Genomic DNA, 8,261 nt, shown 5'->3' with positions numbered 1-8,261 from the left:
AGTCTGGAGAACTAGCCAAAAGGGAAGACATCCATAATTTTTAATGAGCAGAGCACCTGCATTGTAGGAGTTGAGATCCGGCCAAGTAACATCCTGTGTGTCAAATATGTGATTGATGACTGACCAGACAAAAAAAAACCCTGAACTGAGCATGTCTAAATGATGTCAATGGTGATGTAAAGTGAGGAGGAGCAAGAAGAGTATATAAGCAAGCTCCTGTCCGTAACACATTGAACATCCACACTGTATTTTAGCTGTGAGGTGCTCCTTATTTGAATAAAGTTTTTTGTTACCCTTTACTGCCTGGATAATTGTTTTACTATGTGGTTTATCAGCTAGCCACACAAGTCAAAGAACCTTAGCGCCCTTGGGGCATTGACTACACTGGTTTAAACCATCCAGTCTGAAAAAAAGAGTTCTGGAGAACTTAAAAACTGTTCTGTGTCATTCTGATTGGTCCTCAATGTCATATTGCTTTTTTTTTGTCTACATGCAAAGAACTTTATTTATTAAAAATTCTGTTGTTGTTGTTCAGTCGCACAGTCAAGTACAACTCTTCGCGACCCCATGGACCACATCATGCCAAGCCCTCCTGTCTTCTGTCGTCCTGGGGGACACTGCTGCCTTTCTGTCAGTTAAGCTTATGGAAGCTGTGTTTAATTAGTATAGTTTTTTAATAGATGTAATACATATTTTATTGTCAGAAGCCATTTCAAGCCCATAGACGAGGAGGGATTTTTTAAAAAAAAATGACTGCATCAGTAAACCAAAGGGTGCAATTCTGTACATATTTGTGTGGTTTGAAGTCCATTGAAATCAATGGGATTTAAACAGCCTAGAGAGTGTATTTGTACCAGCACTTTTTCAATTACACTGTTACTGTTCTATGTATGTCTCTTTCCTTTCCCCACATCATTCTCAAATCTACATTGTGCATTTCTTGTCTCATCACTCCCAAAATTGCATGTGTAGGTTTATTATAAAGCCTGCCAAATTTGTCTCTTGGGGGCAGTGGGGCAAATTTAAACCCATATGTACACAAACAGACAGGAAGCTCTCATTATCAAGGACAAGGGGTGGGACAATGATCACAGAAGAGCTACCGAGTGAGATTTCATGGACGACAATCATGCAGAATGCTAATTGTATCCCTTTTAAAAAGAAGTTGTTGATTTTTGCACAAAAGGGCCCAGGAAATGGAGTGCAATCAGAGACCGTATTTGGAATGCAGTACTTCCTTTCATGAAAGCCGGCAGCAGATCATGTGAAATACTGTTGGGGCGTACATGCCCAAGCTGTGCGCAAAGACTCCAGAGGTTTGGGCGGCATCTGGAGATTACTGTGCAGAGACTATGACTTCAAATTGCCTCACGGGGAGCTTTGTGGGGATTTGAACAGATCTTCAATGCCCCCCCACTTAACCCTTTAACCACTGGATGGCTGGATTTGCTCTCCCCAGAAAAATTAGTTTGGTGCGCACAGAGAGCTGTCACAAGGCAGTGTCTGCTGTTCAAGAAATGCTGTCACAAAGGTTTGGGAATTAAACCTAAGCATCTTTCCTTGCCTTTGATCCTGGTTTCGGTTTGAGCACACATTTATTTATTTACTTACTTCATTTATAAACCTTCTTTTCCCCCAGTCGGGACTCAAAGTGACTGACATCACTCTTCTGTCTTCCATTTAGGATTGCCAGCTCCAGGTTGGGAAATACCTGGAGATTGGGGGGGTGAAGCCTGAGGAGGATGGGGACTGGGGCATAATGCCATAGAGTCCACCTTTCAAAGTGGCCATTTTCTCCAGGGGAACAGTTTGGTGTAGTGGTTAAGTGAGCGGACTCTAATCTGGGAGGACCAGGTTTGATTCCCCACTCCTCCACTCGCAGCTGCTGCATGACCTTGGGCAAGCCATAGTTCTGTCAGAACTGTCCTTGAAAGAGCAGTTCTCTCAGAGCTCTCTCAGCCCCACCTACCTCCCAGGGTGTCTGTTGTGGGAAGGGAAAGGAGTTTGTAAGCTGTTCTGAGACTCTGAGTGAAGGGTGGGGTATAAATCCAATCTCCTCCTCCTCCTCCTCCTCCTCTTCTTCTGCTTCTGCTTCTTCTTCTTCTTCTCCATCTTACTCCTTGTCTCAGAGAACAAAATGGAGAACAGAATTTTCTGGAAACCAAAAGTGGACTATTTGCACAGATTAATGCAGAGTTGTTGGCTTCCAAGTGAGGCCTGGAGTCCTCCTGGAATGATAATTGATCTCCAGACGACAGAGATCGTTCTCTTGGAAGAAATGGGAGCTTCAGTGGGCAGACTGTATGTTCCTTCCCCACTCAAACTCCAAGTAGGGTTGCCAGCTCTGGGTTGGGAAATACCTGGCGATATGGGGGTAGAGCCTGGGGAGGGCGGGATTTAGCGAGGGGAGGGACCTAAGCAGGGTGCAGTGCCACAGACTTCACCCTCTAAAGCAGCCAGTTTCTCCAGGGGAACTGATCTCTCTAGTCTGGAGATAGCTCTGTATCCTGGAGATAGTTGTAATAGTGGATTTCCATGTGCCACCTGGAGATTGGCAACCCTACGTCCCCAGGCACTACTCTGCAATCTCAAGGAATTTTCCGAGATGGGGGTGGCAAACCCAAAGTGAATCCATTCAGAGGTCATTTCGGGGGGGGGGATTGCAGTTCCCCCGGGTGAGGTACGGGGGGCGGGGCACATGACAAAGCCCCGCCCCCTGCTTCCGCCCGCCCCGCTTCCGGCCCTCATTCAGCCAGGAGGAGGCAGGAGAAGAGGGAGGGTAAGTTGCTTCCTCCCTGCCTCTCCCCACCCCTGCCTGCCTGGGGCCAGGGAGGGCCTTGGCGGGGCTTCCTCGCACTCCCTCCGGCCTTGCAGGTCCACCGCCGGGCCAGGACCATTGGGAACGGGGTGTGTAGCCTTATGACACACTTCCGGTGATGTCAGGGGGTGTGGCCTTATGACACACTTCCGGTGATGTCAGGGGGTGTGGCATATGCTAATGAGTTATGCTAATGAGTTCCCCTGGCTCTTTTTCTACGAAATGACACCTGAATCCATTAGTGGGTGAAAGACTAAGCACCTCCTTCTGTCTTCCTGCAGATTCTCCCATATAGAATGGTGTTGGGAATATCACATCATTTCACAGAATTGGTAGCTAGGCCTGAAAACTGAGATCTAATAAATTATCTATTTTAAGACCTACAAAGCCTACACCTTGCAAATCTGCAGGAAAATGTACTGCAGGCTTCTAATTATTCCTACACAGAGAACAACTTCATTGTGCTTGGCATTGTTGGCTTTTGAAACAGTACAAACCAGTTATGCCAAAATTCAACAAAGCGTTGCTGTTCTGCAAACTGAAGAAGGTTTTTTTTTTTTTAAGTACAAGAACCGATTACATCTGGTTTGGGCTTCGATATTAATAACGCCGATCCTCAACAAATGAAAATAAATATAAGTTCATGTTGGTGGAACTGTCTCACTTCCGCACCATTAAAGGCACAAATCATCTGGAACTCCTCCTGTACACGTTCCATGGAAATAAATAGGGTTCGGGTTCCCAATCCATTTCATCTTAAGCCTTGACTGTATTTTGCAGGAATTCAGTCCCGAGGTCCTGGGATGCAGGCAAATAAATCAGAGCCAGACAAAGTAACTGCAGGGTCAAGGACCTGTGTAGCCCTGGAGATCAAGAAACCTTTGGTCAGAGGGTCACATGATTCACACAGAGCTGCCTTATACTGAGTCAGGAGCTTCAAAGTGGGTTGTTACAAATATGCAGGTGACACCCAGGTTTACAGCTCCTCATCCTAGCCAGGCCCATAGCCAGGAATTTCTAAGTTTGGGGGGGGTATTTTAATTCTTGGGGGGGCACTGGGGCACTGGCTACATCAGTTCAAGGAAACTCATACACTTCAGCCGGCCCCAGAGAGAGGTGTGGTGGAGGGGGGAGGCAAGGAGAAGTGGTGGCGCGGGGGGTGTGTGTTGTGGCAGCTGCCGCATCTTGCCAGAGAGTTGGGGAGCCTTGGCAGGAGGTCAGGGGGCCAGGCCCCAAAATGCCCCGCTGTAGCTACAGGTCTGATCCTAGCTTCCAGCGGCAGCTGTGAAGGTCGCGGACCATTATCTTGAGACTGCAGTCAAATGGCTGAGGACAAATAAACTGAAGCTTAATCCAGACAAGACAGAGGGGATGCTTGTCAGAGTGCTTAGCTCAGTCTACTAGCTGATGGTCCCGGTCACACGGGCCATAAAATGCGGGTTGGAAGCATGGCAGTTTGGCCCAGAGCAAAATAACGTGCGGCCGCCTGATCATACATCCCGTCGAGGTCCCGTGGGTAGGGGCGAGGTGGCGATCACACGACGATCCTGTAGTGCGGCAAAGAAGCGGCGCGGCACGATCTCACCAACAGCATGCACGATTCTGCGGAGCAACGGAACTTTCGCTTTCCTCTTCGTGCGCATGCGCGTTGGGTGCTCGTGCACATCCTGTGAAGACTTGGGGGGGAACCTGTTTGCAACGGGACATGGGCGGGCACCGGATGCCACGGACTACCATCGGAAACACGATCAGATGCCAGCCCTTGCCCCACGGTTTCCAGAAACTAGTACCTCGGAGGTACTAGTTTTTAACTCCGCATCTTCGGCGGGAAGCCTCGGGTTCGCCATGGGAGCTCTACGCTTCCCAGATGTTGCAGTGTGATCGCGCTCGGAAAATCCGCCTATCATCCGTCTCAGTAGCGTGGCTAATGCTCCGTGTGACTGCAGCCATAGATTGGTTGAAGCTTTCTGTAGTAGCTTGCTAAGAGTCTGCAAGCACAGCTCATTAGACAGATAAGCAAGTTGGAGCTGTTGCTAGAAGTTAGGGTTGCCAAGACTGAGTTGGAAAATGCCTGGAGACTCTGGGGGTGGATCCAGGAGAGGGCGGGGTTTGGAGAGGGGAGGGGCCTCAGCGTGGTACAATGCCATAGAGTCCGCCCTCCAAAGCAAGCATTTTCTCCAGGGGAGCTGATCTCTGTCAGCTGGAGATCAGTTGTAAAACCGGGAGATCTCCAGGCCCCACCGGGAGGCTGGCAACCCTACTAGAAGTACATTCATAGAGGTAGCATCAGGAAAAGGTCTTGGCTGCTATGCTCTATCGGTTTGGTCCTCATACAGTTCTTACAAAGGGGAAATAATTGGAAAAGGTTTCATACAGTTGGCGCTCAACTGGTGGGAAGGTTGGGGGGGTGGAGTGTTGCTGGAGAAGGTTTTTTTAAAAATGCAGCCTTATGTACTTACTGGAAGTTCTTAATGGAAGTGACAAAGGGCAGCTCTAGGAATCACCAGAAACCCTGTGTTAAATCTATATTCTCCCACCAAGACTCCAAATGGCAGCAGGAGCTGGGAGTGGGGGATACCCCACCTCCACTGGGGGGACGGGTTTGGCAGCCCTAAGGGCAACAATCCTCTTAAAGAAGAACAAGAAGAGTTGGTTTTCTTCCCACCTTTCTCTACCCTAAGGAGTCTCAAAGCGGCTTACAATCACCTTTCCCTTCCTCTCCCCACAGCAGGCACCTTGTGAGGTTGGTGGGGCTGAGAGAGTTCTGAGGGAACTATGAGTGGCCCAAGGTCACCCAGTAGGCCTCATGTCTCAAAATGGCTTACAATCACCTTCCCTTCCCCTTCCCATAACAGGAACCTTGTGAGGTAGGTGGGGCTGAAAGAGTTCTGAGGGAACTGTGACTGGCCCAAGGTCACCCAGCAGGCCTCATGTCTCAAAATGGCTTACAATCACCTTCCCTCCCCCTCCCCACAACAGGCACCTTGTGAGGTAGGTGGGGCTGAGAGAGTTCTGAGGGAACTGTGACTGGCCCAAGGTCACCCAGCAGGCCTCATGTCTCAAAATGGCTTACAATCACCTTCCCTCCCCCTCCCCACAACAGGCACCTTGTGAGGTAGGTGGGGCTGAGAGAGTTCTGAGGGAACTGTGACTGGCCCAAGGTCACCCAGCAGGCTTCATGTGGAGGAAGCCTCTTAACCACTACACCACACTGGCTCTCATAAACACTGGCTCTCTTAAGCATCTCCGTGGTCATGGAAGTTGTATGAGAGCCATTCGATGCCAGACCCTGGCCAAAATGGCTGTAAGTTTTTAAGCAGAAACTCCTTCACAAAGTGGCTATTAGGCTTCAGTATGCTATTTCCTCTTGGAGAGCCTGTCCTGAATAGAGTTTTTTTTTAAAAAAAATCTTGTGGCTCACTTTCACACAGGCATCCAATCTCTTATCAGTGTTCCTACACAGAAAGCATGTATGAGCCCACCAAGCTTAGAGATCTCTATGACCTCGCCTTGTTTTCAATATCAAGCTTTCACCAGTCCGGATGTTGCATCTGAAACTGAAGAAGCGACGATTTCATGCGGTGGGGATGGGGGAAGGTTTGGGTTTTTTTAAGAGCTATAGAAAAAACACGCACACATTTCCCTGTAGAGCAGGGGACATGGGAGGAAAGAGACCGTCTCGCCTCTTGCAAAAAGGGTTTGCCAAAGAAACCGCATTGAAACCAAGCCAATATTTAGCAGACGCTAAGTCATGGTGTTTAAAAATACAAACCTCTCGATAATGAAGGGGAAACTTGGAAATCTGTCTTCCTGGAGTTTCTAGCGGGATGACATTGTCAGCTCTTCCCTTGGCTATCGATTCCCTCCCTCGCCAAAGCACAGTTATTTTCAGACTCCCTTCTCTCCTGTCCCCCCCCAGCCCCCCCCAGCCCTGGCACCCTTGTTTCCCCAGCATCTCGAAGCAAAGAAATTAGATAAAAACTATTGATTCGCCAAGCATCCAGGGGAGGGAATGTGTCTGTAACCTTCCTTTGTGTTGTGGCTCTGCAGCTGAAGCAGCGGTAATAGGATTCTCGGCAAGTAAAACCCGGGATGAGGTCACACTGCCGAGACGGGGCCCGAAAATGCTGCAGTCAGCGAGATGCCTTGGTTTCCTGACACTTTTTGTGACACTCTTTGTCAAATTCTGATTTGAAGGTTATTTCTCCGGAGGCTAAAGTTGCATTCTCTGTGTGTGTGTGTGATTCTTTTCCCCTCCCCCAAAAGAATTTCAGCCTTATAAATAAACAAATCTGTCCCCCTACCACCACCCTTAATATTCCTGACTTAAGGAAACTGGGTTCATTTATAGGAGCACAATTATTTGTTTCAATAATTCAGGCCTCTTTTCTTTTTGGCTTTTAAGCCTCCCCCCTTCCCCTCCTCCCCCGGCTTTCCCCATGGCTGGGGCATACGTTATAATCCTCCTCTGTTCAAAATAAGTTTAATGAGCAGTTTGAGGAGAAATCGGAGCTCGTTTTTGAGGGGTTGAGAACTAAGTAGCGCAGGAGGCTTTTATTGAAACAATTGCTCAAATGGGGAAAGAAATGAGGGCTTCTTGCTTGTTTCAGTGCTGCATAATCGAGCCAATATTCCACACCGTACAAAGAGTCAGCGCCAGAGTGTACAATGAATACGGCACAATGCACGGCCCCCTCTGCACCAAATTGCTTTAGTGGATATTTGTCACAAAACTTACCTTGAGGCTGGAAGTGTTTGTGTTATTAAAGCTGTGGCAGAGAGCAGGAGGAGGCAGGGATTCAGCAGTGGGCCTTGTTCAAAGGAATGCGCAAAGCAGCCCCCACAAGGAGAACAAATCTATCTTGGTTGACATTTGCCACATTTTTCTCCTCCCGCCCCCCCCCCACTTCCTCCAAGGAGCTCAGGGAAGGGCACCTTTCTCCCATAGCTCCCAATTGGGAATTGGAACACATGAAACTGCCTGATACTGAATCAGACACACTGGTCCATCAAGGTCGGTATCATCTACTAAGACTGGCAACGGGTTTCTCAGAGTTTTGTTCATCTATGTGCCTACTAATTCCCCTGGAATTACATCTCAACTCCAGCCTTATCATTATTATTTTATTATTATTTGCCCTACCGCTATCTGATCCTTTTAACTGAGGATGCCGACAATTGAACTCGGGACCTTTTGCATGCCAAGCAGATACTCTGCCACTGAGCCACGGCCCCCTCCTATATTGCTTTGGGGGAGGGCATGGCTTAGTATGGAAGAGCATCTGCTTGGCATGTAAAAACTCCCAGGCACAATCCCTGGCAGTTCTGCCACCTTGGGGAGATGGCAGGATAGTTATGTTTCACCAGTTTGGTGTAGTGGTTAAGTGCGCGGACTCTAATTTGGGAGAACCAGGCTTGATTCCCCACTCCTTCACTTGCAGCG

This window comes from Gekko japonicus, unplaced genomic scaffold, assembly GCF_001447785.1.
Source record: "Gekko japonicus isolate JY-2015 unplaced genomic scaffold, Gekko_japonicus_V1.1 scaffold1559, whole genome shotgun sequence".
Taxonomy (NCBI): Eukaryota; Metazoa; Chordata; class Lepidosauria; order Squamata; family Gekkonidae; genus Gekko; species Gekko japonicus.
Note: the sequence above shows the minus strand (reverse complement) of the source record.